This window comes from Peromyscus leucopus, chromosome 4 (genome assembly GCF_004664715.2).
Source record: "Peromyscus leucopus breed LL Stock chromosome 4, UCI_PerLeu_2.1, whole genome shotgun sequence".
NCBI lineage: Eukaryota > Metazoa > Chordata > Mammalia > Rodentia > Cricetidae > Peromyscus > Peromyscus leucopus.
The window spans coordinates 43,308,113-43,320,824 of NC_051066.1; the positions used below are offsets into that span (position 1 = coordinate 43,308,113).

General features: G+C 39.9%; 1 long non-coding RNA gene across 5 annotated transcripts in view; it reads left to right on the plus strand.

Moving 5' to 3' along the window:
- LOC119087842 overlaps nucleotides 1–12,712 on the plus strand; it is a 139,794-nt gene that overhangs the window by 17,609 nt on the left and 109,473 nt on the right. For all 5 annotated transcript variants that reach the window (XR_005091330.1, XR_005091327.1, XR_005091329.1 and 2 more), the window contains exon 2: nucleotides 7,399–7,519. This is a non-coding gene — a long non-coding RNA (uncharacterized LOC119087842). The remainder of the gene's footprint in view (nucleotides 1–7,398; nucleotides 7,520–12,712) is intronic.

A 12,712-nucleotide genomic window follows, 5' to 3' on the forward strand; every position in this document is an offset into this window, starting at 1 on the left:
ACAAATCAGTCTTCTTTTGCAGTATCCTTGATCCAAGATGTAAGATGTCACAAGTATTAGATGTTCCTCCCTAAGATATTTGTACCGAATGAGTACTACGTTTAGGTATTGAGCTCCATGTGTATAGTGACTCAGTGATTTGTGTGGCCAACAACATAGTGATGTCTGTTCCTTCCCTGAGAAAGCTACTTCACCTTTGAAATGAGGACAGATTCAGGACCTTGCATTCATTAAGATACTAAACAAGGGTTACTATTTATTGATTTTGTTCTACTGTAAGAAAATCTTCCTGATTCTTTGGATAAGATCTGTATGTAGAAAAAGGAAATGCCAATGATTTCCTGTCTTCCCTTCACTATGCTCTGCTTAGGTTTATCATATTCACCAGCAACATCACACATCTTCCTCAATTCTGGATAACGTGTTAGAGCCATATCTGAAATGTTAAATTCTAAGAGTAACACATAATTTTCCCCCTCTTCTCAAGAATACACAAGAGATTTAAGCTAAGACTTGGGGAGGTGGAATGTTCTTACAAACTGTTTTGTTCTCAGAACTCTTTAGGTGAATAGAACCAGAAAACTTATGTAAACATGAGAACAGTGTAGAAGTCATTCTGTGTTCTCATTGAGTTTACATAGTTTTTGTTTTATCATTCTTCCTCCATCCCCTTGGTTTTTGGAGACAGGGTGTCTCTGTGTAACACTCCTGGCTGTCCTGGAACTCTCTTTTGTAAACAGGCTGGCCTTGAATTCACAGATATCTGCCTGCCTCTGTTGCCTTAGTGCTAAGATTAAAGGTGTGTGCCATTACCTCCAGGCTGCTTTATCATTTTTAACATATTTTGTACTGCATTGAAATCTCTAAGACATACACCAGGAACTATACATTTTTTGGGCAAACTACATGTTATTTAAGACATCATAATTACAGATCATGATGCAACTTTAGGTGTTGTTTTTCTATAATTATAACATTTTTATTTACTAAAACAATTAAACAGCTAATTAAACAATTAAACAACTAATGAAACAAAGTTCCTAGTGCTTTTTAAACATATGGTAATATGTAAAACATTTTCCTCTATGAAGAGGGACCAAACAAAATTTACATAAGTATTTGGATTCTCTTCTTTTCCATGGGCGGGACAAACTCTTCAGAGTCTTGTAGGAATTTTTTTCTTTTTACTCGCTGGAATACACATAGGTTCAATCTGCTTCATATCACCAGACAACCTTTAGGGGTGGATATTTTCGAGGTGCTCTCCTTGTACCCCTAGGGGAAGGGTTGGACAGGTTTGTCTCTGGTTGCAGAGAGCCTTCATTATTGTCATCTCTTATCCAATCTCTCGCCACCAATAAAAGAAACTGTTCATACTTCATTTTGCTTGTGGATAGAGGACATTGCACACTCTAAATGAACTGAAAAGTCCACAGTTTACAAGGTACAGCACTACTTTTTTGTCTACCCACTTCATCATTTTCCTTAGAATGGAACAACCTAAAAGGAATTTTCTGCACAGTCAATGCCTTTCATGTGGGCATTGTATTCCTTGATGTAGGTGGGTTTCAGAACATTCTCTCCCATTTTTCTATTTTTCTTCTGTTGTTGAGACAGAAGTCTTATTATTGAGACATAAGGATTATTGATATCATTCAGACAATCTGTTTGTATTTTCATGCTAGAAGAATATAAGCTTTTCTGGAAAATATTATGTCGTCTTTCTTTATTCTTGATGTTTTCATTTTCAAAGTTGACGGTAAGCCTGAACTCTCCCCAATAGTCCCACAGACTCTAGTTTTGTTGAATTTAGCAGCAATTCAGCGGTAGATGTAGTATTGATAATAACTGTCCTGGCAAATATGGTGCCATATGCCAAGATAGGGTCCAAGGACTGAAAGAACAGTTTCTTGCCATTTCTTTCTTTCTTTCGGCACTGCATATTTCCACATAGCTGGTGTCAGTCTTGCACACCAGCCAAACAAGTGAACTAGAATTTGTTATTTTTGCTGGGTTATATGTAAGACATTTTGAATGTACTCTGCATGGAATCATTCCCTCATCCAAAGACAATTGTTGCTTTGGCTTGTATATTGTTTGAAATTTATGCATCAAATAATATTGCACAGGTTGGATCTTGAAAAGTCTCCCCGAGAAACTGTCCATTTTGGTGTTATCATTGAAATGCCAGAATGTCCCTATTTGCTCAGATCTATGGCAACTCATTGTTGTGGGAATATAGAGGTACATATCAAAAGATCTGTTGACCAATGGTCTTCCAAGCTGTCTTTTCTTGACCTATCAGAATAATTAGGCCAAGGATTTCTTGACATCCTTCTGTGTAACAAGAGACCACTTCAGTGTTCTAGAAGGTGTTTTGTGTTTCATTGCAATTTTATCATGAAAGTTGGACAGATCTTTGCACAACATCCCACACAGTTCATCACCAAAAAAGAGATTGGCCACCGAGGGTACAGAGTTACATTGAGATGGGAATGTAGTGACCCCAGCATGACCTTCAAACATTTGTAAGTGTGGTGGTGTGGCAGTTTCAGACCAACAATTTTCAGTATCTTCATCAGTATCGGAATCACCTGAAAGCACCGCCACCTTGCACTTCTTTACAGGTCTAATAATTTCACTGTCAGAAGAATCGTCTCCAGAATCATAACAACAACCATCCAGAGCTTTGATCTCACTAGGAATATCTGATAAATTATCATTAAATACTTCCAGAAACTATATCAGTTGTTGGCTTCCCTTCCTTTGCTGAGGGAGAACATTTCTAAAGTGCTAGGAACTGGAAGACAAAGACTATTCAAATGACCAAAATACAATGTAACTGCGATGCTTTGTGGGTTCATGCAATTATATAGGGTTTTTTTTTTTGTTTTTTGTTTTTTTTTGTTTTTGTTTTTTGTTTTTTGTTTTTGTAGACTAACCTGCATGGTTTGTACCAATCAGACTGCTTCATTCGATGTAGACAAGACTGTGTTGACATCTAAGGTCCATAACATATGGTGCAAGAAAAATAAGAAAACTCATGAGTGGTAGGAAATGTGTTAATCTTAAGGTATTTCCTCTCTTTTTCTAGAGTGAAAATCATCTAGCGAATACTTTCTAGACTGCAAGCATATCCAGACACTAAAGAAAAAAACAAAACAAAACTGAGACACATTTCTAAGATATCTGCCATTCTTTGGAAATATCCGATAAATATCTAGGCAACTTACCTTCATGGTTTTTATGTGTCTAAATTCATGTCTATGTAAAACTAATGTCTCTTGGTTTAGAAAAGCCTGGGCATCTGATGTCAGGGTCAGGAACACATGGCCATGTTTTGTTCACTTGTTTTTTCCTTCCTCCACTGTGAATTTCCTCTTCACATAAATTTCTTTTATCAATATGAACCATAAGGGCTTTAAAATGTGGCTTCAAAACATGTCTGAGTGAAGTTAGGGTCAGCCCTGGAAGTAGCCTAAACTAGCAAGATGCCCCCTGAGTGTACCTGTCATTGGCTCAGACATGCTTCCTGACTCCAAACCCATACTCATTCTGCGGGAACCATCTTGCTTCAAGGATAAAGTCTATGATAAAGTTCCAATTGATATAGACCATTTATATCAAGATTCTCCATCTGTGTACTTCTGTAAACTGATTATATACTTGGCTGGTCTTTAAATGCTCAATTTTAAAACCTCATGGGTTTTTCTTATTGTCCTTTATGTGGAGGACACCTTCAGTGGTCATCCTCCAGTAAGTGATTAAAATTAAATGGACAAACCACCTCTCCTGATTTTGGATAATCAAGATGTTTTACTCTCTGTCCATCAAAGAAAAGAGCAAATGAATCTGCTTAGGCCAGTTTTATTCCCCAATACTGAGAAATTGAGCAAGCTGAATGTAAAGGCACAAAAAGTGGCCAGAACCTGTTACCTTGGTGATGGAGCTCTGCTGGGTCCTTATTTGGACTGTTAGAGTCCAAATTTTCTGAGTTTTCTTATGCAGCCTTCTCATGAATTTTGAATTAAAAAATTAACCTTGTGACCTAATACATTTGTTTAAGTGGGCCAGACTTGATTTCTAATGCTTGTCACTGACTGTCATTTACTTATTTATCCATTCTTTTCTCATATATTACATTTTGGCCAGTTTCCCCTCTCTCCTCTCCTCCCAGTCCCTCCCCCCTACCTCCCCTCTTCCCCGGACCTACTTCTCCTCTGTTTCCCTCCAGAAAAGAGCAGGCCTCCTAGGGATATCAACCAAACAAGCCATAACAAGTTACAATAAGACTAGGTATACACCTTCATATCAAGCCTTGATGAGGCAACTCAGTAGGAGGGTCCCAAAAGCAGGCAGAAGAGTCAGAGATAGCACCCACCCCTCCCCAACTATAAGGAGTCCCACAAGAACAGCAAGTTATGCAACCAAAACATATATGCGGAGGACCTAGGTCAGACCCATGTAGGCTTCCTGATTGTCAATTCAGTCTCTGTGAGCTCTGCTTAGTTAATTCTGTGGGCTGTGTTCTTGTGGTGTCTTTGACACCTCCAGCACCTACACTCTTTCCTCCCCCTCTTCCTTGGGATTCCCCAAGCTCCACCTAATGTTTGGCTGTGGTCCTATCAGTTGCTAGATGAAGCCTCTCTGATGACACTTGGGGTAGGCACCAATCCACAAGTATAGCAGAATATCATTAGAAATAATTTCATTGTCTCTCTCTCTCTCTCTCTCTCTCTCTCTCTCTCTCTCTCTCTCTCTGTCATTTCATTCTCTCTCTCTCTCTCTCTCTCTCTCTCTCTCTCTCTCTCTCTCTCTCTCTCTCTCTCTCTGTGTGTGTGTGTGTGTGTGTGTGTGTTTGCCAGTTGTATTTGGTTCCAGGCTATCCAGCCTCTGGGTCATTGCCCTCCAGGCAATATCAGGTTGTGGCATTGGTCTAAAGCTGGACCAGTAATTGTTTGGCCACTCCCATAATTTCTGCACCACTTTTACCTCAGCACATCTTTCAGGAAGGACAAATTATAGATATGTGACTGGGTTGATGTCGCAATCCTTCCATTGGAAGTCTTGCCTGGTTATAGGAGATGGCCAGTTTAGGCTCTGTAACCTACATACTAGGAGTGTTAGCTAGGTTCACCCTCATAGATTTCTGGGAGTTTCCATCACACTGGGTTTCTAGCTTGTCCCCAATATGCATGCACCAATTCCAATTGTCTCTCCCATTACTCTCTCCCTCCACCTAATCCCTCCTGTTCGCATTCCCCACCCCTCCACCCATAATGATCTCAATTCTCTTTCCCCTTCCCAGAGAGGTCATGCTACCTCCCCACTGATCTTGAGCGTCCTTGTTACCTATTTTCTCTGGGTCTGTGGATTATAGCATAGTTATCTTTTACTTTATAGCTAATACCCACTTGTAAGTAACTAAATACCATGTTTGTCTTTCTGGGTCTAGGTTACCTCACTTAGGATCAGTTTTCCTAGTTCCACTCAGTTGCCTGAAAAATTCATGATGTCATTGATTTTGACAGCTGAGGAATACTCCATTGTGTAAAGTACCACATTTTCTTTATCATTCTTCAGTTGAGGGACATCTAGAATGTTTCTAGTTCCTGGATGTTATGAATAAAGTTGCTATGAACATAGTAGAGCAAGTGTCCTTTTGGTAGAATGGAGCATCTTTTGGTATATGCCCAGGAGTGGCAGAGCTGATTCTTGAGGTAGATTGATTCCCAATTGTCTTTTGAAAACTACCATATTGATTTCCAATGGCTGTACAAATTTGCACTCCCACCAGCAATGGAGGAGTGTTCCCCTTGTTCCACATCTTCACCAGCATGAGCTGTCAGTTGTGTTTTTGATTTTAGCCATTTTGACATGTGTAAGATGGAATCTCAGAGTCATTTTGATTTCCCTGATGGCTAAGGGAAATCAAATGTCTTTAAGCATTTCTTGGCAATTCAACATTCCTCTGTTGACAATTCTCTGTTTAGAGCAGTACCTCATTTTTTAATAGGATTATTTGGTATCTTTATGCCTAGTTTCTTGAATTCTTTGTATATTTTGAATATTAGTCCTCTCTCAGATGTGGAGTTGGTAATAATCTTTTCTTATTCTGTAGGCTGATGTTTTGTTCTATTGATGGTATCCTTTGCCTTACAGCAGTTTTCAGTTTCATGAAATTCCACCTGATTATTGGTGTTATTGATGTTCTGTTCAGGAAGTTGTCTCATATGACAATCCATTCAAGGCTATTTACCACTTTCTATTCTATCAGGTTCAGTGCATCTAGTTTTGTATGGAGGTCTTCAATCCACTTGCACTTGAGTTTTGTGCAGGGTGATAGATATAGATCTATTCACTGATATCCAGTTAGACTAGTATCATTTATTGAAGATGCTTTCTTTTTTTTTCCATTGTATATTTCTGGCTTCTTTATAAAAAAAAATCAGTTATCCATAGGAATGTGGATTTACATCTGGGTCTCTGATTCAATTCTATTGATCAATCTCCCCTTTTTATGCCAATACCATTTTTTTTTATTACTATAGCTCTGTAGTAAAGCTTGAAATCAGGTATGATGATACCTCAGAAAGTTCTTTTATTGTACATGGTTCTTTTAGCTATCTGGGTTTTTTTTCCATATGAAGTTGAGTATTGTTCTTTCAAGGTCTATAAAGAAGTGTGCTGGAATTTTGATGGAGATTGCTTGAATCTGTAGATTGCTTTTGGCAAGACAGCCATCTTTACTATACTAATCCTACTGATTCATGAGCATGTGAGATCTTTTCATCTTCTGATATTTTCTTCAATTTCTTTCTTGAAAGATTTGAAGTTCTTGTCATACAGGTCTTTCACTTGCTTGGTTGGAGTTACACCTAGTATTTTGTGTTATTTGTGGCTATTGTGAAGAATTTTGCTTTCTTGATTTCTTTCTCAGCCAGATTGTCATTTGTATATAGGAGGGCTACTAATTTTTTGTAATTAATCTTGCAATCAGCCATTTTGCTGAAGGGGTTCCCTGGTGGAATTTTTGGGGTCACTTATGTATACTATCATGTCATCTGCAAGTAGCAATAGTTGGACTTCTTCCTTTCCAATTTGTATCCCCTTGATCTCCTTTACATGTCTGATTGCTCTAACAAGAACTTCAAGTACTGTATTGAATAGGTATAGAAAGAATGGACAGTCTTTCCTTGTTCCTGATTTTAGTGGATTTGCTTTGAGTTTCTTTCCATTTAATTTGATATTGTCTGTAGGCTTGCTGTAAATTGCCTTTATTATATTTAAGCATGTCCCTTGTCTCCCTGATCTCTTCAATACTTTTATCATGAGTGGGTGTTGGATTTTTTCAGAGGTATTTTCAGCATCTAATGAGATGATTGAATTTTTTTTCAGATTGTTTATATGGTGTATTACAGTGACAGATGTTCATATGCTGAACCATCCCTGCATCTCTGGAATGAAGCTTACTTGATTGCGGTAGATCAACTTTTTGATAAGTTCTTGGATTCCATTTGTGAGTATTTTATTGAATATTTTTACATCAATGTTCATAAGGGACATCATTCTTTCATTTTCTTTCTTCATTCTTTATGTAGTTTGGGTATCAGGGTGATTGTGGCCTCATAAAATGAATTTGGCAATGTTCCTCATGTTTCTGTGTTATGGAATAATTTGAAGAGTATTGGTATTACCTCTTCTTTTAAATTTGGTAGAATTCTGTGCTAAAACTGTCTGAGCTTTTTTTTTGGTTGTGAGACTTTTAATGATTGTTCCTACTTCCTTAGTGGTTAGAGGTCTATGTAGGATAGCTGGGCTCTGGTGGTGACATATTGCCCTGGCTGTTGTTGATTGAGTTCTTATACTGCAGTCTAAGAATCTGCAGTTGGGGTAATTATAGGTCTAGGTGCTGATTTCTGAGTTTGGCTTTGTTGGTTGGCTGTTCTGTTCCTTGGTTTCCATTTTCTCTTTTGTCTTCTGGCTTTTGTGGCCTGGAGTTCTAGCAGTTGGTATGGTCTCTGGTTCAGCAGGGAGTCTCTATCAGACTTTGTGGGAAGGACTTCTGGTGGCTTTGGTCCCACAGGAGATTTCTACCAAATTTGGGTGTGGGGCACAGTGAAGAAAGAGAAGTGGAGTGGGCATTGAGGATGGGTATCTAGTGTCAGGTGAACTGAGAGAGTGGAGGATATCCTGGTGTGTGTATGGAATTGGTGGCACCTATCTGGAGTTCTGGTGGCTTTTGTGGCTTCTGTTCCAGTAGTGAGTGTGGTGATATTTTATTTGTGCACCCCACTAAAGTTTATCTGAGGTTTAGAGGAAAAAGCCAGCCACTATATTAAACACAGAAGTCAGGCAATGGTAGCACATGCCTTTAATCCTAGCATTCGGGAGGCAGAGATCCATCCAGATCTCTGTGAGTTCAAGGCCACACCGGAAACAGCCAGACATGGTGGCACATGCCTTTATCACAGCACTAACCATGGAGGTCTGTACAGACAGACAGGATGTGACAGAGCTGGGCATAAAGAGGAAGTGATGTTGCTGGGTGGAGAGAGGAAGCAAAATGGCAGGGACAGAAAGGCATATAAGGCTAGGTATACAGGAAGTAGTTCTCTTTAGAGGCTGAGGAGTCAGTAAGGTGAGGTTGGCTGTGGCTTGTCCTATTTCTCTGATCTCTCAGATATCTGGCTCTGGGTTTTTATTAATAAGACCATTTAGCAATTTGTCTTAAAGTGAGTCTCTGCCTGAGTTTGTCTATCTGTTTTTCTGGCTGGTGTGGTCTGTTTTTCTGGTTGGTGTGACCTGCACCTGTTCTTCTGACTGGCATGGCCCATAGTACAGTTGTTCGTTTAAGTGGCGTGGCCTGTGCCTGAGCAGAGAATGTCTGCCTGAGGCCAGTGTGGGTGGGCCCAGCAGCAGGGCAGGTGGTGGGGTCAGAAGAGGTGGCAGTGGGATCTCAATCTTTCTTCTGACCAGCAAGGCCTACATTTCTACAAATTTTTTAAATTTATATTTAATTTTATTTTTTGTGAATTGGTATTTTGTATGCAAGTACATCTGTGTACCATGTGCGTGCCTAGTACTTGTGGAAGCCAGAAGAGGGCATCTGATCCCTTGTAACTGGAGTTATAGACAGTTTTAAGCTAGCAAATACATCCTGGGCATTGAACCTGGGTCCTCTGGAAGAGCAGCTGGTGCTCTTATCCACTGAGCCATCTCTTCAGCTTATCCTGAATAATTTTAACTGAGATACATCATTTTCCTAAGTCCACTCAGTATTTTTAATGTAATTTTATAACCATAATTTTTACACCTATTCTCTCAGGTAAGGACACATTCAGGGACTTCCACAAAGGAATCTGAGACTATCTTATATTTTAGGCCCCATTAAAGAGAAAAGCGAAATAACACATCAATTTCTGTTAATGCTACAAGTGCTTAGATGTCTGTAAAGAACACATATTTTGATCATTGAGTAGGACAAGGAGACCCACCTGCATGCCCAGGGTAGCCTGCTTTGGGCACAGAGGAGAAAGCATGGGCTGGCCTGATGCCTTGTGGCACCAGGTTGTTGGGCCCTATTATGGTGAGCAAATGTGTGGTGTGGTATGGGAGAGAGAAAGAGACAGAATGGTTCATGACCTGTAGTCTGAGGCATATCTGAAGAGGTGAAGGAAATGAGGAATGGGATGAGGTGGGTGACTTGCTAGCCACCTGGGAGCCATCTTGATGTCTGGGCCTGGGCTGCTGGCAGGCCCCATGTCTGGGTCCATAGCTCTGCTGCCGCCGTGGTCTGGGTTGATGTCGATGGCTCCTGATAACACGGAAAGCCAAGAGGATACAGCTGCACAGAGTTGGTTCTGCCCCTCACTGGCTGCAATATTGGGAGAACTGGCCTTGCCTCTCACCAGCTGCAGCACTCAGGAGAGTGGATCTTACACTTCTCCTGGGTAGCAAAGAAGGGCTGACCCTGTTGGCAGGGGCATGAGTGAGCCGCCTAAGAACGTGAGCATGGGCCATCTGGCCCTGCCCCTCATTTGCCATAATGTGGTGTGGGCGATGGAAAGACTACCTCGCAGTGCTGGCACACACCTTTAATCCCAGTACTGGGAAGCGCACACGACTTTAATCCCAGGAAGTGATGGCAGGGCAGAGAAAGGTATATAAGGCGTGAGGAAACAGGAACTAAAGCAGTTCAGCTGGGACTCTTTAGGGTGAGAACTCAGAGACTTTCATTCTGAGGATTTGTGGAAACAGAATCAGCTGAGGAGTTGGCGAGGTGAGGTTGGCTGTGGCTTGTGGTTTCTCTGACCTTTCAGCTTTCACCCCATTATCTGGCTCCGTGTTTTTTATTGTAAGACCATCCAAGGTTCAAATAACACCTTGCCTGCCACCTGTGGCAGTTGGGAGAACTGGCCCTGAGGTCATAAGAGCAGGAGAGCTGTCCCTGGCCCTCACCAGCTGCAGCACTTGGGAGAGTGTCCCCCTGTACCTCACCTGGGCAACACAGTAGAGCTGGATCTGCAATGAGCACGTGCCAGTAAAGATATATGGACTAAAAAGTATACCCTGTAACCCACTGTGTCACATTACAGCTCCCATGACAAAATTTTTCTTTCTTTTTTTCCTTTTCTTCCTTTTCTCTTAAATTTTATTTTATTTTATTTTAGGCAAGTGAGTTGCAAGGGCAGAGGGTGAATATGAAGGGGTGGGGAGATTAATAGGATTAAGATGCATGATGGGAAAGACACAAAGAGTAAGTAAAAGGCAAGTAAAAAAAAAAAAGATGACATATTTTTGTGCCAGATTCCAAGGTTGATGTAATAAAATATATAATCTCCATAGTGAAGAACATTTTAATGTCGGAGTTCAAAAATGGCAAATTAGACATAAACACAAATGCTTAAGTAAAAGTGGAAAGGCTGAAATAAAACCACAATATAAATACATTAACGGCTACCATCTGGCTCATTGCCAGATCAAGGTATATAGATACCATGGTGTCAGAGGCAGATACCCCTATCTGCTAAGGCATTCCGAGTAGATCTTCAGTTGGTATCATCTTTACTAACCTTGGACATAACCGATACCAATTTGTAAATATGATGTATAATATATTAAAAATAGGAAGGTTGTGCCATAACTCAATGTGAGGAAATGAGAACCTTGGCTGGGATGTCGATAGTGAATATAAAAACAAGAGACTGACATTGAAAGGCATAGTGGTGTTACTTACCCCCTCAAATGGGTTTTGTTGTGTCGTGTTTACACAGAATGGGTTATCATTGATTACTTTGTGGATTTCAGATAAAGCCTCAATAGTAGTCAACATGCCTCTTACCATTTCATTGAAACTACTTCTCAAAATAATCAGCTTCATTAAAAGTTTTTTTCTTGGCCCTTTCTAATGCGGGTGGCTTTCAATTCATTCTCTTGCCTAATTGCTCTGGATTGGATTACTTGTTTCATGTTGAGAAGTAATGAATGGTGATAGTGAGCATGCTTGTCTGATTCTAGTTCCTGATGTGATTGTCATGTAACATTTCGATGAGAAACTCTCAGCTACCCTCTTTGGGGTGATGCTAGCCATGGACTTATTCCACATTGCCTCTATTTTGCTGAGACACATTCCTTCTATCCATAACTTGTTGAGATTTATCATAGAGAAGTGTATAATCCTCAAAAATTCTAATATACTCACTAGGTCCAGATCTGCTGATGATCTTCCTTTAGGCATTGTTTCTAGACAATAAGCTTTAATGATAGGTCATGGCAGTTTTCCATAATTTTTCATTCATTCTTTCTTTTTTTTTTTTTTAGCAAAAATTCTATAAAATGTGTCCCAGTGAGAATGAAAGTCTTTTTTTTTTTTTTTTTTTTTTAAACAAAACTGTGGACAAAGCAAATCTGCTTAAAGTCTCAGCAGCAGCAACAACAGGATTCTTGAGGGTCCTGGGAAGAAGTGGGGAAGGTGCCAAAGGAAATAGCAGGGAGAAAACAGCCATACATCATATGGCAGGATTGGAAGCATGAGATGATTAGAACGGCCAACAAGATAAAATTCCCAAGAGAAAAAGGACATCGGCCTTGTCAAATAAAAGTGAAAGCCAATCGCATTCTTTTTGGAATATCCATTCCTGTTGTATCAGGTACCTTTTTTGCAAAAGTTTCTTTGATTTCTTCCTGTAAATCAAAAACTATTTGAGAAGCATTAGGGTGACCCAACAAATGCATTCTAACCTTTTCCCAATCATATTTGCTCTCATTAAATCTTAAGGGTGTGATACAATAACAAGAAACATTCTAATCACATTTTTTTTTTTTTTTTTTTGGTTTTTTAGAGACAGGGTTTCTCTGTGTAGCTTTGTGCCTTTCCTGGAACTCACTTTGGAGACCAGGCTGGCCTCGAACTCACAGAGATCCACCTGCCTCTGCCTCCCGAGTGCTGGGATTAAAGGCGTGCGCCACCACCGCCCGGCTATTTTTTTTTTTCCAATCACATTTTAATTTTATCTGCTCCTTTAAAGTCTCTAACTGATCACCTAAGAATACAACAGCTTGTCTTAGTTCAGCTAACTTATTTATTATCTCATCAGTTTTACTTTGTTCAGTCCAAAGTTCTTCTGAATGCCTATGCCAGTCTCTAATGAATTCAGCAGTTTGGATTTCGTTATGAAGTGCCACTCCAGATGTTATTGTTCTAGCTGTC